At 46.0% G+C, this 21,927-nt stretch overlaps 1 long non-coding RNA gene and 1 other non-coding gene across 3 annotated transcripts; both read left to right on the top strand.

Moving 5' to 3' along the window:
* The first annotated feature begins 406 nt into the window (after positions 1–406).
* LOC132368684 (uncharacterized) lies at positions 407–13,243 on the top strand. Of its 2 annotated transcripts, none has more exons than XR_009504146.1 (3): positions 407–1,132; positions 11,865–12,057; positions 12,837–13,243. It is a non-coding gene; the product is annotated as an uncharacterized LOC132368684 (long non-coding RNA). The 2 variants fall into 2 exon arrangements; XR_009504147.1 differs by lacking the exon at positions 407–1,132 and adding an exon at positions 5,994–6,043.
* TRNAE-CUC (transfer RNA glutamic acid (anticodon CUC)) lies at positions 7,950–8,022 on the top strand. Its single transcript has one exon. It is a non-coding gene; the product is annotated as a tRNA-Glu (tRNA).
* Positions 13,244–21,927: the final 8,684 nt, after the last annotated feature.

Here is a 21,927-nt window from a genome sequence, read left to right on the forward strand (position 1 = left end):
TTAAAAACCAAGAGAAACAATGAACAATGGAAATAGATCCAGAGAGTATCCAAACAACAGAGTTATCAGACATTGACTTTGAAATAACTACATAATATGAACAAGGTAATAAAAGACAAGACTAAGAATTTTTTTTTTTTTAATTATTAGCACCTTTAATTATTATTTATTTATTTATTTATTTTGGCTGTGTTGGGTCTTCGTTTCTGTGCAGGGGCTTCGTCTAGTTGCGGCAAGCAGGGGCCACTCTTCATCGCGGTGCGCGGGCCTCTCACTATTGCGGCCTCTCTTGTTGCGGAGCACAGGCTCCAGACGCGCAGGCTCAGTAGTTGTGGCTCACGGGCCCAGTTGCTCCGCGGCATGTGGGATCTTCCCAGACCAGGGCTCGAACCCGTGTCCCCTGCATTGGCAGGCAGATTCTCAACCACTGCGCCACCAGGGAAGCCCAAGACTAAGAATTTTATTACCAAAAAAACAAAACAAAACAATTCTTGTAGTGAAAAATTTAGTAGCTAAAATTAGAATTCCATGGATTAATTTAATAGCAAATTAGATGCAGATTAAGAGAGAACCTGTGGCTAGAAAGGGAAATCAAAAGAAAATATCCAGAAGCACAAAAAACAATGGAAAGGTATGAACAAGTGTAAGAAGCATAGGAAATAAAATGAAGAGTTCTAATAACAAGTGTGTAACGAGTTCCAGAAGGAGAAAGAGGAGGGATGATAATGGGTAAGAATTTTCCCAAATCAATAAAAAAATATCAAGCCACATATTCAAGAATCTCCCTGTAAGCCTTAGGCAAAATAAGTGAAAAGAAAATCACACCTAAGAATATTGTAGTGTTATGAATACCAAAGACAAAAGGAATATCTTAAAAGCAGCTAGTAGAAAAAAAGAGCAGCACTAAGGCAGTCAACTTCTTAACAATAGACTCTGTAAGACAATAGATTTATATCTTCAAAGTTCTTCATATTCTATAGTCAGTGACCATATTCTTAAAATATGAAGGTGAAATAAAGACAATTTCGAACAAAACAATTTATTATCGCAGATCCACCTATTGGACAGAAAATAACTAATCAAGACTTGAAAATGCAGGAAGTAATGAAAGTCAACAAAAAAGGCGAAATAGGTAAGTACACGTGAATATAGACTGTATAAATATTAGCAATAATAAATTTGGGGGTAATACTAAAATGTATTATAGCAATAGCATATAGGTTGAGAAAGGGTAAATAGTGCTAAAATGTTCTAAGGTTCTTGGATTGTTCTGGAAGAGGTCAAACTACAAATCAAGTATATGTTGTAATCTCTGGTAATCATTAAAAGAATAGAAAATAATGTATAACAAATTAACACAGTGGAAATAGAATTAAAAAACAGAAGGGATAGGAAAAGAACTAGTAGGACAGTACGTAGTAAGATGGTAGATTTAAGCATATACATAAATACACGTGTATGTATTTATGTATCAGTAATAATATTACATATAAACAGACTAAAGGCTTCAGTTAAAAGATAAAGATCGTCAAATTGGATTACATACACAAAATATAAAGATTAAAGAAAGACCTAAAGAATCAGATATAAATAATATAAGGATACAGACACACTAAAGACAAAGATACAGAACGGTTTTAAAGTAAAGGGATAGGACTTCCCTGGTGGTGCAGTGGTTAAGAATCCGCCTGCCAATGCAGGGGACACGGGTTCAAGCCCTGGTCCGGGAAGATCCCACATGCCGCGGAGCAGCTAAGCCCGTGTGCCACAGCTACTGAGCCTGCGCTCTAGAACCCATGAGCGTAGAGGCCGTGCTCCACAACAAGAGAAGCCACTGCAGTGAGAAGCCCGCGCACTGCAACAAAGAGTAGCCCCCACTCTCTGCAACTAGAGAAAGCCTGGGCAGCAACAAAGACCCAACACAGTCAAAAAATAAATAATAAAAAAAATTAATAATTTTTAAAAAATAAAGTAAAGGGATAAAAAAAATATAACCTGAAAACACTAATCCGTGAAACAAAAGCAGTATTAATATTTAACAAAGTGGACTTCAAGGCAGAAAAGCATTGCTAGAAACAGGGACATTTATATTGTTAAACAAAAAATGTGTGCATGATTTTTTAGCATTTCTGGGCCATTGATGAAGATAGGAAACACTAGATAAGTAGGTGGGAATGGCTCTGAAGATGTTCTTGAGGAGCAAACTGAAGAATTAATAGAAGAACTTAGAGGAAATAAGGAGAACTGATAAATTCTACAAAGTCAGTGCCAATGAACAAGAAGACCCAGCAAGCTGGAGTCACTATAAGCTATAAAACATGTTAATTAAATTCCATGAAGCAAAAAAAACTAAAAAATATCAAGAACTATTTCAGCAGCTCAAGATATAATAGTAATAGATGCTAATCATTAAAAGAAGTTAACCTTTTAAGTGGAACTAGAGCCATCTCTTTGTCTATGGTTTTGTTTTCTGTTACTGAAGCCTGCCACTCCATTTTCGTGGATTGACATTAAACATTGATGTATCTCTAGAAGTGTCAGCAGGGGAAAGCAGAATAATCATTGTTGATTTTATAACACTATATTCACTATATGTTTTGTGCAGTGACTTTGGAAAACAACTTTCATAAGGTATCATGGTATGGTCACTAGTTCTCTCGATGTTTTTGAAGATTTATATAGTGCACTTTGGCCTTGGAACCCAATGGATTTACATATATTCTTTGGAAACCTAATCTGTAAATCAGGAAAGTACTTATGTACAGATATTATTCATTCCTTCAATAAAGCAGAGATTTGACATCATGTATTGGCTGCAAGCATCATATATAACGCTAGGGGGTGATACAATATAACCACAAGAAAGGAACATAGCCTGGCAATGAAGTGTAAGGTTTGGAAGATTAATCTTGAGGGCATATATAAAATGGTTAAGCGCTTGTGTAAAATTACAGTTTAGTAAGTATTAAGTTATTTAAAAATTTCCATAATGTCATCATGTGACCAAGCAGACTAAGTAAAGAAAGAGACCAAAGGATTTAATAATTACAGGCCTTTTGGGACAGACAACCCACTAATATATAATTAAGATGAACTTGGGTATATTTTCTAGGGTTTGCTACTTTGAAGAGAACATTTTAATTTAGTATTTTCATTTTGTTAATAATACTAAAAATTATTTTTACCAGTTGTAAAAACAAAACTCTTCTGTAGTGATAATGCATTTAATTGAATAAGATTTTATTTATCAAGCATTTGTCAAACTTAGGGTGTTCAGGTCTCTAACCACATTTTCAGAGTCTTCAAGAATTTTTTTTCCCTTTCAGAAGGTCAGTACAGGAGGAAAGTATTAAATAAATACACTGTCAAAAACACTGGGCTTTCCAATTGAGTAACTAGAGCAATGAAGACGCAAACCAGTGGGCGAACCTAAGTGAGAGCATGGCCTGCCAAAAGTAGGTCAAAAGATTACACTGACGCAGGGAGATGCCCTAATGGCGCTACCACTGGGCAGAGCCAACAGCTTGTTGAGTGGAGGTATGGCTTGAAAGGGAGCCAGTAGGAGAGGGGCTTCTCTCTGTTGAGAGGGAGCTGTGTGTGTGTGTGTGTGTGTGTGCATGAGTGTGCACACATGCACATGAAATGGTATAATTTGTTAAGATTCAAAGGCCAGTATTACAGGGTTGACGTGGGTCTTCACTTCTCTTTCCTGATGTTCTTTTTTCCAAGTCTTTTCTCCTTCAAGCAACTATTTCTTAACTCATCGACTCAAGGCTGTTCTGCTCACAAATTTCCCTGCTTTCGTTTTAAGTCGTGATTAGCGGCGGGAGGGTTTTATCAGGAATACCTAACACATGCGCCTTGTGGCGAGCCTGACTGTTCTAAGGGCTTGACCCGTATAAACGCACGTAATCCTCACAACAGCCTGCACTGGGTGACTGTGGGACCATATTTTCCAATGCTGCTCATGACTTGACTCCTGTTTACCTTTCCAGTCTTATCTGTTTTCATGTTCTGTTTCCACTCTAAGCACCTAACTTGCTTCAGTTACTTGAACGCACTGTGCTTTAAGATCATAGCAGGTATTGACTGTGCTCTTTCTGTTGTCGATTCTCCTTTGCTCCTTCACTGTCTCCCTTTCTCCTCACACCAAGCTCATGGGATGAATACAATTGTTTCCTCCATTTTACAGATGAGGAAAAAGCTTAGAGAAGTTAAATGTTATGTTTAAGGTCACACGCTTCAGAGAGAGGTGATAATGTGGAAAAAGGATGAACTTTGAACCTAGAAGTTACGTTATCGAACTTTAACTCTGTTATTTTACTGGCTTCAACTTCAGAGAACATTTTCTTTTGACAGATAAAGAGACTGAGGTTTTTTGAGAGTGATATATTGTGAAGGATTTTGGTGATGGGAGGGCCAACCTAGGCATGAGACAAAGGCATAAAATTAGGGAAGGGACAGCAGAATGGAAAGGAAAGAAAGTTCTCAAGGAATAACGTTAACAAAGTTCAAACAGGACTCCACTGATTAAATTAGGGCACGTGCCCATTCTGCGCCCCCGACTCAGGACCCTGGGCGCGTTGTATTTGATACAGGAAGGCGGGTGTAAAGAACGGACAGCAGAGGGAGCCCTGGATACGTTCTGCTCGGCAAGCCTGGCCTCAGAGGGACGGGAAAGTGCCGTTTTCTCTGGCGCTCCCTCCCCACGAGCTCATTTCTCCCCATTCTCGTCTTTCCTCAGTGCCCGGGTATCATTTCCCGAACAGAGTGCCTATGCAGTGGTAGTACTGTGCCTCTCCTACCGAGGCCCCGTGGAGGTTGCCGCTTTACTCCTGTTCGCTAGATGGGGAAACTAAGCCTCAAAGGAGCTGACTAACTGCCCCTAGTTCAGTTACACGAGGTAACTCATTGAGTCACGATTTCACTGCTCAGGGCTCTCGGGTCCTGAAGTTTGTCCTCCTCATCCCAAAGTCACTTTTCTGTGCCCCTGAATCTTTTATGGGCCTGTATTCCCTCTCTGCAAATGCAATCCTGGGTACTAACAGGATCAAAAAGACACTCTCAGAGTAGCATAGTTGATTCATTTTAGCAGGGACATTTTAAAAACAGTGCTTTAACTCAAAGGAGTTACCCCATACCCAGCAAGCCGGTAGGAGAGAAAAGGGGGTGGGGGTGGCAATGGTAGCACCAAGGGTGTCGATTTGAGGGCATTAAACTCTCCTCGTAATTTCCATTTGCCTCCTCTCTTTCTTATAAACAACTGACATTATCTCACTCTTATGCAAATACGGATTCAAAACTCTACCCTGGCTGCCCCTTTCCCTAAACTCCACTGTGGCAGCCTTTACCGGCAGTACCCAGACCTTCCTCCCGTGAGTGACGGTGGGTTAGCACACTTGGGGTTGGACCCCCAAAAAGAATGAGCTCCATCTTTACATCTTTAGCTGCCACAAAATAAAGACTGCTGTCTTCTCCCCTTCCTTCTCTGGGACCCCACTCTGCAGCTCGGCATGGGACCAAGTCCCGGTAGGGAGTGGGGGAGGGGATCAGCAAAGACTTGGTGACAGGCTGATTGATGGGTTTCCCGCCTCTGCTTGCCCTCCTGCCCACTCCTGCAGGCTCTGGCCCGGGTCCACCCTCCGGCTGCCTGAGGGGTCTGCTTTTCTTTGAGTCAGCACCAATGAGTTAGGGCCCAGATCAGCTGGGGGTAGGGGGGAGTACTGCAGGACACTCCCCTGCAGGGGAGGGAGTAAGAATTTAGTTGCCCAAAGGAAGGCATGGTGAAGAGCACCGGAATGGGGGGCACTGGAGTTGTGATCAGAGGAGCCTGAGCAGGGGGTTGGTTTGCTGATGTCATTGACCATCAGCCGTTGGTAGAACCCTTTCTCGTAGAAAAACATGAGGGGTTACTCACGTCATATTGCTTAGGGCCCTAAAACAGTCCATCTTGTCCCTCTCATGCTTCAGCTCTACTCTTAGGGATGCCAAAATGGAAGCAAATCTCTGTGAACTCAGCTAACGGAAGATGAGGAGAAGGCAGGTGAGTGAAATCCTCATATACACCCCAACAGCAATTCTGCCATGTCCTTTGCCAGAGCTGCTGAGGGTCAAAACAAAGTGGCTGATGACCTTTGGTGGCATCCATCTGTACTTCCCCTCCACAGGTTGTACACACTGGTAGTGGGGACAGGAGGAGAGTTAGATGTGGCTAGAAGGTAGGTAGAGGGACAGAAGTTAAGAGACACCAGTCTTCCAATAACACTTAGGGAGGATGGAGTGGATGGGAGAAGGTAAACCAATGATGCCATTCTTGCTAATGGTCAGGCAAGACAGTTATGCCAATATGGTCCCAGAACCACAGACCCCATGGCATCCTGGAATCATACTGCTGGGAGCATACTTAGAGGGTGTCTCATCCAGCTCCATCGTTCGCAGAGAAGGAGGTGCAGATCCAGAGAAGTGAAGTGGCTTGCCGACAGTCATACAACTAGATAATGACAGAGCCAAGAGTCTGCTTCTGGGCTCTTTCCATGACAAGACCCCAGGTTTGAATCTGCAAGAGCCTTGGAAGGAGTTCAGGATTGTTCTGGGGACAGGTTTATGGGTGAGAGCTTCATTACTGCCCTCTGGCTGAGAGACTCTGGAGGCCCTTAGTTTGGCATTTCTGTTCTTCTGAAGGAACCAGTTTCTTTTCAGGTCAGTTGGACTCTTGAGCTTTTTTCAATCTCTAGAGCCAGGTCATCAAGAGAGAATGAAAATGTCTTCTCAAAACAGCCTTTCTGCCTAACAGAAGAAGGGAGATGGATGCAGGTTCCTTGCAGGGTCTCACTGGGCTCAAGATATGGGAAGTGTGTGTGTGTTCCTCCAGTGTCATTCTGTGAAAGGAGTTGGGCTTCCACTAGGGAAAGTTCTTATGCCTTGCTCCTTTCTTAGGGGACTGAGGTATGCCTGTTGTGAGGATTAGTAGGATAAAATGAACAAAATCCCCTGCGACCTGGGGCTGCAAACCTGAGTCCAGAGCCACACAATGAGGCCACACCTCCTCATCCCGGCCTCGCCCAGAGGAAGCCCCCTCCCTGGCTACCACTTCTCCAGTGAGTGATCTCCATCTCTATATAAAAATCTGCCGGCAAGAGCAGGAAGGCTTTCTGCTTTGGTGGCACATTTCTCACACAGCAAGGCAGCAACTTTGGAGAGGAGAGTAACTGGAGCAGACCCTGCACCCAGGGGAGTCACATCCTCCTCTGTGGCCTGGGGCATCCCCTCCATTTCTCTGGTGGCTTCCTCCAAGATGTTCAAAGCACAGCACAAATGATCTTCTTAAACCTACAAGAGAAGGGCAGTGGTGGAAATGGGTCTTGGTTTCAAAATTGAAGACGTAGGGCAGTTGTTACCATATGGCAATGTCACAGAGTCTTAGTGGGTCCCAGATGGACAGGATCTTAGCAATGACCCCACAGATACAGCACAGAAGTCAGGAGAATAGGCTCTGGTGCCAGATCATTCCATTCCATCACTAATTATTCTTAGTATCTTTATTTCCTTGGGCAAGTTTCCTAACCTCTCCAGGCCTCTGTTCCCTTGTCTGTATAATGATGATAATAATAATAATAAAAATGCCTACCTCATTGGGTTGTTGTAAGGATAGAATGAGATACTTTTTCTAAAGTACTCAGCCTGGGACTTTTCTGGCTGTCCAGTGGTTAAGACTCCACGCTTCCATGGCAGGGGGCATGGGTTCAATCCCTGGTCGGGGAACTAAGATCCAGCATGCTGTACAGCCAAAAAAATAAATAAATAAAAAAGTAAAGTACTCAGCCTGACACATGATAAGCATTTAATTAATATTTGATATTATTATTATGTTATTATTCTTTCCCTTACTTTACAGACATGAAAACTGAGACCCACAGATATATATGTTAAGAAATATATTTTCTGGGAATTCCCTGGCGGTCCAGTGGTTAGGACTCGGCACTCTCACTGCCGGGGGCCCAGGTTCGATCCCTGGTTGGGGAACTAAGATCCCACATGCCACGTGGCGTGGCCAAAAAAAAAGAAAAAAAAATATATTTCTTAAAATTACAAAACAAGCTAGTTGTGTGTGAACATTTTCATTGATTAAAAAAACGGGACATGTGGGTATCTGGACACGAGCCAAGAAATGCCAGGTTATGTGGCAGTAACAAATCCTAAATGCCAGGGCTTACAGCAAAAAAATGTTCATTTCTTGCCCACACTCTATGTCCATTGTGGGTCAGTTGGGACTCTGCTCCTGTCATTATCTTTGTTCTGGGACCTGGGCATCTGAAGCCTAAAATTACTCTTACAGCCTCATCTGGAGGTGCTTCTGTTCACTTCTGCCCACAATACTTGGCTAAAGTAAGTCACATGGCCATATGGAGTTCAACAATGTGGGTAAGCATGATCCCCTTACAGGAGGTAACCAGACATGGGTGAAAAGTAATACAATTTATGACAATTTGCTACACAAACAAATACAACCTTAGTGTGAGTGATCTTCTGATATGAGCTAATTGAAACTGCTGCTTCAAGATGTCAAAATTAGTGTGAAAAACTGAGACACTTCCACAGCATTAAAAAGAGCATCTCTTGGGCTTCCCTGGTGGCGCAGTGGTTGAGAATCTGCCTGCTAATGCAGGGGACACGGGTTCGAGCCCTGGTCTGGGAAGATCCCACATGCCACGGAGCAGCTGGGCCCGTGAGCCACAACTACTGAGCCTGCGCGTCTGGAGCCTGTGCCCCGCAGCGGGAGGGGCCGCGGTGGTGAGGGGCCCGCGCACTGCAGTGAAGAGCGGTCCCCGCACCGCGATGAAGAGTGGCACCCGCTTGCCGCAACTGGAGAAAGCCCTCGCACGAACCGAAGACCCAACACAGCCAAAAAATAATAAATAAATAAATAAATAAAGTAGCTATAAAAAAAAAAAAAAAAAGAGCATCTCTTGATGTCCACTCCTTGAAATAATTTCTCAAAACCCCCAAACCACAGACAAGATAAAAAATCTTCAGTCCTTGAAAACAATGACACAGAGTCATGTGGCTCATCGTAGGAGGAGAGGGTCCTTGTACTAGAACGTCACAGAGGGTTCTCATCCCTCTTCCATCCCAAAGTGTTTATCACCTGTACCATCCCATTCCATACCCTTTGTGGTTCATTTCATTAACGACTGCTGATTTAGTGCCGATCACCAGTCTAGATTGTGGAAACACAAAAGAGAAGGGACACAGCACTTGTCCTCAGGGAAGGGGGCAAACTTTTTGCTAGTGGGGGGAAGATTAACAGTTACGTTGACAAATAGAATATAAGATAAGTGCTGGTCTGGTCTGAGAGCTGTGGAACCACAACGGAGGGCCACTTAATCCAGCCTGGGGGTGTCAGAAAAGTTCACTACAGGAAAACTGACGTGGCTGGAATTTCATTCTTAAGGAGGGGTGGGAATTATGCAACTGGCTGAAGTTGTGAAATGATACTGGGGACAAAGTGTTATGTCTTTTAAGAAGCAAGTGTTCAGACTTCCTGGTGTTTCTTGTTTATTAGCAAGCATCATTTCTGAGTGTTGGGCACTGACGATATTCTGGGTAGTTAAATGACACAGTCCGTGCCCTTTGGGACTTAACTAAACCGATGCAGAGGGTCTGAAAGAATGGGTCTGGGGTCACCCATTGTGAGGCTCCCCCCAGAGTCTCTAGGTATGGAACCCAGAAGCTGGCATTTTAAATAAGTGACTGTGATATTTTTATCACACTCAGGTTACTATTTAAAAGGCAGTCATAATATTGATAAATGTGGAGAGGACCCAGGGAAAGCGGCATGAGTGTATTGAACGAAGAAATACATTGGAGTAAAAAATATTTGTGTTACCTGTGAGTCAGGGGCCAATGCCCTTTGAGGTGTGGTGCAAAGGTTAGAGAACTTGGCATTTCCTTGTCAAGGCTGCTGTTGACTTCAGTCCAGGACTGTCTGCTCTCTTATGCTAACCTTTTTTTCAGTTTGTGTTGCCTTTTTATCTCTTCCAATAAAACAATTTAATGGCAGATTCTGGTACTCACTTTGTGTACAACAGCCAATTAGGGGTAAAGGTGATTAGTGAATGAGGAATAATGACATCTCTCTGTTGGCTTAGAGTTGACAAAGAACTTAGATTATCTCATTTGATCTTCACCCAATCCTGAGGAGGCAGATCTCTTCTAGCCTCATTTTGCAGTTAAGGAAACTGAGTTTGGAGAGGATAGGCCATCTGTCCAAGGTCACATAAGGTAACTGGTAAGCTAGCTGTGCTGAAAAATGATGAACTTCTTTGAGAATTTAGTCTTTGGGGTTATTCCTTTGACTCTAAAGACCCTGGTGAATAGTTTGCCTCATTAACAGCCAGACTGCCTCTGACTTTCCTTCAAGAAAGCCCCATGAACCCCACCCTGGTCACCTGAACCCCCTCTTGAATCCTGGCATGCTTTAACACCACCAGATCAACAAGAACGAGTGTGAGGGAGAGAGAGCAGAAGAGAGGATCAAAGAGAAGATGGAGGCCTCCTCCTCCCACTCCCTGAGCTCAGCAGTCTGTCTGCAGTGTGCTGGACCAACTTTGGCAAAACTATAAAGGAGTTTTCTACGACTTTGAGTCCTCACCTCCCTTCTGCTGTCTCCTTTACCCGTCTCCTTGCCTCACTTTTAGCTCGGTGGGCTCCTTTCTGTTGCAAAGGGATTGTGAACTCTCTCAACATGAAAGAATTAGGAAGCTACCGTGTTACTCTCCCCTGGGGCACATTTGTGCTTTGAGCATAAGACCAATTTGGGGAACTGCATAACCCGAAGGAACAGAGAATTAAGGGGAGAGTCTTGACTGGGAAGGAATCACCGTTGTCAGTCATTCTGGAGAATCCCAGAGAGCTATTTTCTGACCTCTGGTGAGAGGAGGAAAAGCCATAGAACAAAGGACCCTAGAGAGTCTCCTTCCCTTCCTCATCATGACCTTGAGATGTAGTACTGGCAATAGGAGGTGGCTTTGGCTCTAGAAAACTGGGCTAGAATTCCAACTGTACCAGATGCTTGCAGTGTCCTTTGACAAGTCTCTCCATCCCTGTTATGCCCAGTTCCCTCTGTTGAGTGGGGATAAAAGGCCTGCCCTGCCCACCTCATATGGAGGCTGTGAGACTCAGAGGAGAGAGGGTATGCAAAGCTAAGCTAGTGCCAGCTGCATGGTAGGAAAGTGCCATGGGGGAGTGAGGTGGAGTTAGAATGGAGACGTGGAGCCCCTGAGGACAGGTGCTTTAGGAGTGACCACTCTGAGTCCAGTAGAGGGTTTTTAATCTAGCCCATGGTGAGCATGAGCACAGGTCACCAGCAAACCTGAAATAACAGTCAGAGGTCAGTTAATAAGGCCGTGAAGGGGACTGGTTCAAAGAGTGGCTTGAGCCAGACTACCTGGGTTTTCCTGGCCCTAGCTATTAGCCTCTTGGAAGATACTTAATTTCTCCAAACCTCAGTTTCCCCACCTGTAAAATAGAGATAGTGACGATCCCTATCTCAGTGTGGTACTCTGAGATTTAAATGAGATATGAATGGCGTGCTTAGCAAAATACCTGGCACAAGAAAAAAGCCCATGAGTTTTAGCTGTTAATGTTATTATTATTGTATTTTCGTGGACTAAGCTAAGACCAGTGCTTTCTGGGACCTCACGGGGCCTGTGTTGGAGGGACGCAGGCTAAGCACTGAGCAAGTACAGGATTTAATTAAGTGGGTAAAAGATGCAGGTGATGAATAATGCATTGACACTTGTACTTAGCAAGGACAATAAGTGCATATCTAATTGGGCGTCTCTGTCTCCTGTGTGCTCTTTGAGGTGTAGGAGTGGGGGCGGTTACACGGCAGTCCCGGGGCTGCCACATCCTGTTAACACAGACGGACTCAGACTCTTTGTCTTGCCCTGCGGTCGTCTCTTGGGTCCCTAAAGAGAACAGAAGTTGTGACTCTGTGCCCGGGAAGCTTTTCATCCCGGTCATCTGGATGCTTCCAGCCTTGACTCATCTTCATTTGTACGTATATTCTCAGCACCGAACCCCACTCCAAAGCTCTCCCCCTTCCCCACCCCCCCAACTTCAAATGGAAATGAAAAAGAGGCAGCCTGAGAACTCTGTTATTGAAAACAAAACCTGGTAGGCGTCAGCTTGCAGTCCCCATTCTTGGTTTCTTTCTCCTCATGCCTGGGTCAACCTCTAAGAAGCACCACCCTTGCCATTTTTTTTTTTTTTTTTTTTACTTAATAGTGATTCTTTCTGGGAAACCTTGGAAGGGAATTTTGTGCAGAGCCTTGATGATTTATGGAGTTGCCGGAAGGGCTGATGGGAGGGAGGTGCTGAAAGAGGGAGGGACAGCCCCTTCCACAGCAGGTTATTTCAGGAATGGGGGCGGGGGGGGATAGACCCCCCTGGGCTCCCATCACCTCCACTATCAGCAGCATCCGTGTAGGTGGGAGTGGGCAGGAGACGGGCTCTGTTTGTCAGTGCCAGTGGCGGGAGTTCTCGCCTCCCTTTGAAAGACTGGTGTTCTCAGAGGGTACAGTGGTTTGGGAGGCAGTGGGAGTGGGTTCCTACCTCTGCGGCCGCCAGCTCACCGTGCCTGTTACTTAGGAGCTTTGCAGGCATTAGGAAACTTTAAAGTCATGAAAAAAGATGATACCAAAGGAAATTGCAAGATCAAAGTTAATATACGTTTAATTAAAACTTCTCCTTATGTCACCTTCATTAACTATGAAATTTAGCATTTAGAATTCTCCTAGGAAAACAACTTTTATTGAGGTTTTCATTTTTTGCAGGAATCCCAGGGAACACAATTATTCAAATACTCAGGAATCGTAAGCAATCGTAAATTTTACGTTACTAAGAGTCAAACCATGGCTTCCCTGGTGGCACAGTGGTTAAGAATCCGCCTGCCAATGCAGGGGACACAGCTTCGAGCCCTGGTCCGGGAAGATCCCATGTGCCGTGGAGCAACAAAGCCCGTGAGCCACAGCTACTGAGCCCGCGTGCCACAGCTACTGAAGCCCGTGCGCCTAGAGCCCGTGTTCCGCAACAAGAGAAGCCACCGCAGTGAGAAGCCCACGCGCTGCAACGAAGAGTAGCCCCTGCTTGCTGCAACTGGAGAAAGCCCGCGCGCAGCAACGAAGACCCAATGCAGCCAAAAATAAATAATAGAAATTATTAAAAAAATAGAGTCAAATCACTTCAAAAGCAAAATTAGAATTATGCTTTAGAGATTATACGAACAACATTTATTCAATGCGGGTGCTTTTGGATGTGCTTGATGGGAGATAGAGCCTCCAAAAGAACAACGGCCCAGGGCTTAGGGAGGTCTTAGTCCTGCCAGTGAGGCTTGACAAGCCTTGAGCCTTCCATCCCCAACAATTTTTGTTTGGTGAGGGCACTGAGTTAGAAGCTCTCTCAGCTTCTTCTCCATCTAAAAATCTGTGAATTGTCTTGCTGTTTTTTTCTTCTCTTACCACTTTATGTTCAGCCCATAAGATTTAAAGGGTGATCAATCATCAATCAATCAGTTACTAGGAAGCAGACCAAGGCGCAATTGGCAGGCTGCTGACAGAGCAGGGCAGAGCTTCTCTGCACCAGTCGTTTGCACAGGACCTTCATGACTGCTGCCATATCCACATTTCACCTCCATAGTATTTGAGTTAATAATTTTATGTAAATCAACTCCTTTTGTTCATTTTTCAATTTATTTTTTGAATGAGTACTACCTTTACATGATTCAAAAAGTTAAAAGGTTGGGGGGAGGGAGGGAAAATTTAAAGGCAATAGAAAAAGACATACGGTTAGAATTCTGCCCCCTGCCCTGCCCCCATCACCCCGTTTCCACTCCCTTCTCATTGCCAAATGAGCCCATATAGCTCAACTATCTGAGTTTTATGAGGGCTTCTCTGTCTTTTTAAGGTTCTGATACAGGCACTAGGGTTGAGCCTTGCGATTCACGGCCAGAGCTAAATGATGAATCCTGTGCCAAGTGCAGCACCTGTGAAGCAGGTACAGAGAGAAGCAATGAAGGTGGGTAGTGCTTTGAGATCACTTGGTCCAGCTTCTCCACTGTAGTTTCGCTCATCCCCTGAGACCCAGGGATGAAAAAAAAAAAAATCTCACCCAGGGGCATATCGCTCATTAAAAGGCAGAGCTGGGTCTAGAAGAATTTTTGATTGCTGGTCCAGTGCTCTTTCAGCTGCTATATAAGGGTTCAATTAAGACTTTTTTTTCCTCAGAATTCCCTGGTGGTCCGGTGGTTAGGACTCGGTGTTCTCACTGCAGGGGGCCTGGGTTCAATCCCTGGTCAGGGAACTAAGATCCCACAAACCGCGTGGCCAAAAAGAAAAAAAAGACTTTTTTCCTTCGCCATGCTGCACCCACTCAGGCACCCAACTGCACCCCGTGGGGGTAGCCCCGTTTTTCAAAGATGCACATGTTTTAGAACCAGTGAGACCTGCATGGAAAACCTAGCTTCACCTCTTAACAAACATTTGATCAGGCAAACTCTGAGATTCTCAGTTTTCTTATCTGTAAAATGGGTGTAAGGATGCCTGGGCCACAGGAGTGTTTTGAGGCTTAAGTAAAAAGCATGGATGTGAAAGTACTTGGAGCATGCCAAATATATAACCGGCACTCAGCATTTGTACGAGGGATCTGAATTTGCCCGGATTGTTCTGTAGCTTCTCCATCTGGTGCATCTGTATCCTGAAACAAATAGAAAGCTCCTCCGTTACTTTTACTTCCTTCATATCTCTACAGAGGTGGACATAGCTGGTGCTCAAATATCCTGTTGAATGAAGGAGTGCCACAGAGAGCAAAATCTGCTCTTTGGAACTCACCCCCCAGGGGGGCAATGGAAGGGCGGAGGGTGTTGTAGACTCCCCCAGGGTGGTTATGCAGCGTGAAGGAGAGGCCTGCTTTTCGCAGGTGCGTGGGGCAGGTGGGGGATAGGGCAGCCAGGGCAAGCTCTCGTTTCACGGAGGAGGACAGGGCGGGAATAGCCTGAGGCCCCCCCAGAGAGGCTCTTCCGAGCCGGGCCTCTATCCTCCTCCAGGGTGGGAGCCAGCTAAAATGTTGTGAGGCATGGGGCCCCTGTGCTTTCATCGGTTCTGGCCCGCCTGTCCCTGCTTGGCGCCTGGGCACGTTCACAGCTGAACAAGATGTGGCAGGAAACCGCAAATCAAGGGGGCGAAGGTGTTAAAGAAGTCGGGCTGACTTCTGCGTCTAAATCCCTTTCCCACTTCTTCCAGGCTTGCTCCGGCCTGTCCCTGCCTGGCGGAGTCCAGACGCTGCCCCCGGCTCTGCCTTTCGAATTGCGCCGGGAGCTGGCGATAGATAGCTGTGAGAACGCAGAGCTGGCTTGGCGCGCATAGGGAAAGGCAGAGCCTAGGGCCAACGTTGACAGCTGCCGGAGCGGGTGCCCTTCCTGTAACGGGATGTTTTCTTTGCAGGAAGTTTATCTTTAAGAGGTAGCATGGCATTGAGCAGGGGTCAGCAAACTCTTTCCGTAAAGAGCCAGGTAGTAGATAGTTAACCTTTAAGGGACACATAGTCTCTCCTGAAAATACTCCAACACTGCTGTTACAGCAGCCAGACAATACACACATGAAATGATGTAGCTGCATCTGATCAAGGTTTATGTATGGACACAGAAATTGGAATATCATATCATTTTCTTGTGTCAAAAATATGTCTCCTTTTGATTTTTTCCCCCAACTATTTAAAAGTGTAAAAACGCTTCTTTGCTTGATGGCCATATAGAAACAGGCAAAGGGCCAGACAGTGGGAGGGAGTTTTTCAGCCCCTGAGCTTAGACCATGGACTTGGGAGTCAGACAGCCCTGGGGTGAAACCCCGGCTCAGATGTACACTTGCCATCTGACCTCTGGCAGATGATGTCATCTCTTGGAGCCTCAGTTTCCTTTCCCTCAAATAGGGCTAATGATGCCTAGCTCAGTCAGCATGACCTGAGGTAGAGGGTGTGAGGAACCTGATGTGGACTATTTGGAGTCCTCTGTAGGTGGAGGTTACCATTATTGTGTTTATCACTCGTAAGAAAACTAGTAATGAGAGTTGTGAGTGTGAACTAAAATATCGCCTGCCGTATCAGTAAACAAAGGATGTTGCAGTCATCAAGCCACCACATTACAGCCGCCCTGACGGTGAGCCGTGAGGGAACTCAGGAGGGAAAGAGGATGCTGCAGCCTCCCCTGACAGTTCGCCCTGAGGAGACTCAGGATGAGAAAGTGCAGAACACTGGCCCCAGATGCCTGAGGTGCATATCAAAGGAATGATTTCAATGAGCCCAGACTTTGTATCTTCCCATACATAGAAAAGCGCTAAATTCATTAACTTGAGATGTCTGGTTTTCTTTGATTGACAGTCATCTTTTGACGTTCCGACTACCTGGCCTTTTGTTGCAAAAACTCCTATACATCCTGGCTCCTCCCTCAGCTCTTCAGAGCAGTTTCTCAGCATTATCTGAGATGCTGTGTTCCGGGCTTGAAGTCCTCAGAATGTCTGCCGAATGAAACATAACTCTCAAATTTTAGGTTGTGCATTTTTTTTTCAGTCGACGTGAGTGATGCCCCACTCTCCATTTCTACCCAGAACCTCTGAAGCTTATTTAGAATGGCAGTCAGCACAGGCTCTTTACCAAAGCTGTAACCCCCGCTTCTGTTTACTGTGAACTCACCCTGCTTGTGTCCAGTTCGCTCCGACTGAATGCGTGCTCACTGAGCACCGATTTTGTGCGGGGCTCAGGGCGCAGCAGGAGTGGAAAGATGAGCTTGGCCCAGTTCCTGCCATTAAGATGGGTATCTCCTTAGGAGGGAGATAAGATGTAAACCCAAACAACCATAAATCAAAACAGCCTGTGGAATAAGACCTTCCAGGGAGGCAATCCTGTTTCCCATTTACTGAGTGCCAGGACCTCTGCTAAATGCTTTCTGTACATATGTTAATCTCATTTCTATAACCCCACAGGAGGGGATTATTTCCCCATTTGATAAATGGAAAATAGAGTCAGGGAGACTGTTAAGGTACTTGCCAAACGTCCGCACCGTAATGAGCTGAGGATGGAGAATCACACCCAGGCCTGGCTGATGTGGGAGCGAGAACTTGACCCACTGCCCTCAGGTGGCTCAAGCCCAGAAAGTCCACTCTGGCTGTACCAGTTGGGGAACAGCAAGTGGCCCATTTGGCCGAGGAGGGTGCATACCAGTGCCCGGTTCGCTCTGTGCATCCGTGCATCTTCCTGAGCCTTCAGGCAAGAGGAGAGGCAAAGCCTGATGATGTCACCAGACTGACATAAATAGAAACTTCCTGCAACAAAAGAAGACCTTTCCATTGTAAAACAATCTGCCATGTATTCATGTATTCAACTCTTCTTCAGAAAAGCTTGCTTTTTTTTTGTCTGTCATTGCTCTTCCGTCTTTCAGATAGGACTTTGCTGGCATGAAGAGAGGCCATATGGTGTAGTGAAAACAGCACCGGGCATGGGTGCGGGTCCTGTCTCAGCAGGTACTGCGTGACCCTGGGCCCGTCGCTTCCTGTCTCTTGCCTCAGTTCCCTCAAATGTCCAATTAGAACTGGAAAGGATCTCTGGGTCCTTTCCAGTTCTAACTTTCCAAATTATAGCATATACTATCCCTGTCTCAGTAAGGGAGATAGCCTTCGCCTCTAGCTTGGAGTCGGTGAGGCCACTGCACAGCAACATTAGATGATTAACCGGCGTTCCTAAGCGCCATGGGGCTGGGATGGGACCTTCCAGCCTGCAAGCCATCAATGTGCTGCTTAGATAACCTGCCCCTTCCTGAAGTTCATGGGATCCACGTTCTTTGTCCATCTGTACACCAATACACCAGCTGCTTAATTCACTCGTTTATCTATTCACACCTAGCCTCTGGAGCCAGACTGCCTGACTTTGAATCCCAGATCTACCAACCCTGTGACCATGCGCAAGTTACAGACCCCCCTCTGTGCCTTACCGTCCTCCTCTGTAAAGTGGAGATGATAATGGAATTTGCCTTACAGGGTTGTGGAGGATTAAATCAATCATATAAATGAAGACCATTCCTGGGATGTAGTAAGCATGATATAAGCGTTCACTGTTAGTTTTTTTTTTGGCCGCGCCATTTGGCTTGCGGGATCTTAGTTCCCCGACCAGGGATCGAACCCTTGCCCCCTGCCGTGGAAGCGAGGAGTCCTAACTACTGAACCACCAGGGAATTCCCAAGCGTTCACTATTAGTATTATTTTCAAAGCATTTCTTGATGTTGTGGATATTGTGTGCCAGGTGCTGTGTTTGGAGCTTCTCCTACTGCCCTACAAGGTAGGCATTGCTGAGCCTGCTTTTCATAGGAAGAAACAAAGGTTTGAAGAGTTTACGTGACTTGTTAGAGATGGGCCACTGTGCCCATGGGCTGCAGAGGACACGTCAGCAGGGCCAAGAAGAGAGCCGGCTGGGAAGAGCGGGCAGGTCCCCTCCTGCCCCTGTCACTTAACATCCATCTCACGTTGCCTCCCTGCTGCGCTGTTTGGTTCTTGCTCAGACCCGGACTCCCGCTGGTGTCTTGTCTTGAAACGTATAACCTGTCAACACATGAGAATCATCTGCAGCGACTGGGGAGAAATATGATTTAGGAGCCGGGGAGAGGAGTTCAGCGAGACCGGAAAGCTGCCACTTCACGGCTGATTTTGGAGCTGCCTCTCGGCCAGACCAAATGGGAAACGTCCTGCTTCGAAACAGTCAAGATGTTAATACTTAGATAAGTGAAGACACACATGTCTCAGCTAATATCCCAGGCGTATCGGACCGATTATGCTGCACTGGAGTGCAATTTCCTCTCGGGTTTTATTTCTTTGGCCTGACATTGTGCAGATGGTGAGCTCTGCTTGCTGGAAGTTAAGTGTGGAAATGATCAAATAGAAATACGAGACATTTGGATATCACTTGAGCTGCAACTTGACACTCCAGGTCTGATTGAAAATCCAGCAGGCCTCTTTTACGACCCTTTATCCCCGCTCCCCCTTTGCCCAGGAAGGCGCCTGCTGAATTCTCCTGGCTCACTCCACACCCCACTACTGTCAGCTCTGGCTCTGTTAGTTAGCGCCACTTCTCACCAAAGATGTCTGACCAAGTGATCCTCCCCGTTAAAGTCCCAGGACACAGGGAAATCCCTGGCGGTCCAGTGGTTAGGACTCCACACTTCCACTGCAGGGTGCTCGGGTTTGATCCCTGGTCGGCAAACTAAGATCCCGCATGCAGTGTGGCACTGCCAAAAAAAAAAGTCCCGGGACACACACACACACACACACACCCCTCCCAGTTGCTGCCCAAGGCTCCCCTTCCAGTTTTGAATGCTTCATTGAGGACTTCCTGCCGCCGAACCTTCTTGAGTTTCTCTCTCACACTTCTCAAGGGAAAAAGCACCTTCCTCTGTCCTTTAAGCTCCAGATCCCTCTTCCTTCAGAGCCCAGTTTGCAAAGCACCTCTTCCTTATTTATTTGGCTAGCCTTCTCCTTGTCCAAGTAGCCTGTACCTACTTTAAAGTCTACCCTCGGGACTTCCCTGGCAGTCCAGTGGTTAGGACTCCACGCTTCCACTGCAGGGGGCCCGGGTTCAATCCCTGGTCGGGGAACTAAGATACTGCATGCCTCGCGGCTTTGCCAAAAAAAAAAAAAAAAAGTCTATTCTCAACACAGAAATCCAGCTGTCTTGAAAGTTTCAGCTGCCTCTCCCTGACTCCTCCATCTCCATCCTCCTCACCCTGTAACCTGGAGCCCCCATTCCTCCTGTACTTCTGGTAATTTCCATATCGACTGCAGATTCCAGGGCAACTTGGGTCTCTACAGCAGCTGCATCGGGGGCTGATTGAATTCCTGAAACCCTCTTCCCCACTCCACTCTCTGACTAGACCAATTTTAGTTTAACCAAACTTCAAGACTACATTTTCGTCTCTTCCTTTTAATGATTAATTCGCTTCGAAGAATTCAAGAACCCAGACCCAGTGACTGCTGACCAGTCCTAGTGGTGTTTCTCGTGAGGGTCCATTCTCTGGGCTCTGGTCTATTTCAGGTGAGAACGTGAATTCCTTTGTGGCACCAGTTTTGCTTCTCAGGCAAGTGGAAATATTGGTCAGCCCCCTTGATCTCACCTCTCCTGGAGGTCTGGTGTATAAAGGTATATAAAGGAAAGATTATGATGTCTTTGCTTTGTTTTAGAGCTAGTGTTTTTTTGTTTTTTTTAAAGGAATGATGAAGATTACCCTCACTCATACTTCATAGGCAAATTATAGACTATCAAGGAGGAAGGAGGGCTTATTTATTTATTTTTTATTTTATGGCTGTGTTGGGTCTTCGTTTCTCCACAAGGGCTTTCTCTAGTTGTGGCAAGCGGGAACCACTCTTCATCGCGGTGCGCGGGCCTCTCACTATTGCGGCCTCTCTTGTTGCGGAGCACAGGCTCCAGATGCGCAGGCTCAGTAATTGTGGCTCACGGGCCCAGTTGCTCTGCAGCATGTGGGATCTTCCCAGACCAGGGCTCGAACCCGTGTCCCCTGCATTGGCAGGCAGGTTCTCAACCACTGCGCCACCAGGGAAGCCCAGAGCTAGTGTTTTAATCTCTTTGAACTTCAGTTTTCATCCCATTGATTTCAAGCCCTGGTCTTGTCAAGGAAGACACCCATCAATGGCACTGTTGCTGCACAACTGCAAACCCTCAGCGCTCAGCTGAGGACGCTAAGATGTCCTTAGGTTCCCTACAGCCAAGGACAAGGCAAAGGCTTGTGGTGGTCTTCATGGGCACCACATGCTTCCTGCAGTCGTGATCTGCCTCGTTTCTTTAAGGTATTCCTGGGCCCCTGCTCCCCTATATTAGTCTGCTTGGACTGCCTGGGTGGCTTAAAGAACAGAAATTTAGTTTCTTACAATTCTGGAGGCTGGTAGTCCAGGAACAAAGTGTTGACAGGTTTGGTTTTTTTCTGAGGCCTTTCTCTTGGGCTTGTAGATGGCCACCTGCTCCCTGTGTCTTCGGATGGTTTTCCCTTTGTACCTGTCTGTGGCCTGATCTCCTCTTCTTATCAGGCACCAGTCATATTGGGTTAGGGCCCACCTTAATGATCTCATTTTAACTTAATTACTTCTTTAAAGACCGCATCTCCAACTATAGCCACGTTCTGAGGTACTAGGGGTTAGGACTTCAACATATGAATTTGGGAGGTAGGACACAAGTCAACCTCCAACACTTTCCACTTTTTAAATGCACACTGCCCGGTTTTAGGGCATCCTGGACCTTCATTTAGGCTTCCGAGGGGATATGTCCTCCTTTGTAACATGGGATTAGTGAGGATACTGATCTCTTGCAGTTGTTGTGAAGACGGCTATAAGGCTTAACATAGCCTGCGTTATAGTAGGTGCTTAGTAACCGTTAGAACCATTTAAATAAATAAAGATGATGATGTTGCTGACAGCACCGGTGTTATTAGCAGATGTCTTGGTCGTAACTGTCCCTTTTTACAGCACCTGACGATCATATCACTTGTGTCATTTTCATTTTGCTCATTTCTTTCCAAAAGAGGCTTCCCCATGGTTGCCCAGGACACCAAGAGTCAGATCAAAGCTACTCCCCACCCCTGCTGTGAGGACTTGGAAGCAGTCTGGCAGGAGGGAGGCACCGGGCCTGCCCCACCTCTCCCATCTCCTTCTGGAGCTCCCTTAATCACAGCTCACTCAGGCATCTGCTTTTGACCTTGGAACCTTCCCTGCACAGTGCCAGGTGCCTGGAGGGCTGCCAGCTCTCCCAGTTTGCCAAGCTGACTCTCTTCCATCACACAAGTGACCTGGGAAATCCCATCTCCCCTCCAGCAGGGGATCAGTC

The sequence above is a fragment of the Balaenoptera ricei genome, chromosome 7 (genome assembly GCF_028023285.1).
Source record: "Balaenoptera ricei isolate mBalRic1 chromosome 7, mBalRic1.hap2, whole genome shotgun sequence".
Taxonomy (NCBI): domain Eukaryota; kingdom Metazoa; phylum Chordata; class Mammalia; order Artiodactyla; family Balaenopteridae; genus Balaenoptera; species Balaenoptera ricei.